Here is a 501-nt window from a genome sequence, read left to right on the forward strand (position 1 = left end):
ATTCCCACCCGCACCCGTCACCCCGCACCGGCCCCGCATTCCCACCCACACCCGTCACCCCGCACCGGGCCCGCATTCCCACCGCACCTGCCCCTGTCACCCTGCACCGGCCCCGCATTCCCACCGCACTTGCCCCCGTCACTCGGCACCAGCCCCGCATTCCCACCCACACCCGTCACCCCGCACCGGGCTCGCATTCCCACCGCACCTGCCCCCGTCACCCCGCACCGGCCCCGCATTCCCACCCGCACCCGTCACCCCGCACCGGCCCCGCATTCCCACCCGCACCCGTCACCCTGCACCGGGCCCGCATTCCCACCGCACCTGCATCCCGCGCCCCCACCCACGGGAGCGCCCTCCCACTCGGGATGTGGGCCCCGGGGCTTTTTCCCGCCGCCGGGCTCCCGCGGGCCTCGGGTCTGTTCTCCACTGAAAGTTCTCGGCGCGCAAGGGGCGGAAGCGGGATCAAAGGGCTCCCTGGGTTCCGCCTCGAACCCCCCC

Source organism: Herpailurus yagouaroundi, unplaced genomic scaffold, assembly GCF_014898765.1.
Source record: "Herpailurus yagouaroundi ecotype Mexico unplaced genomic scaffold, PumYag 197, whole genome shotgun sequence".
Taxonomy (NCBI): Eukaryota; Metazoa; Chordata; class Mammalia; order Carnivora; family Felidae; genus Herpailurus; species Herpailurus yagouaroundi.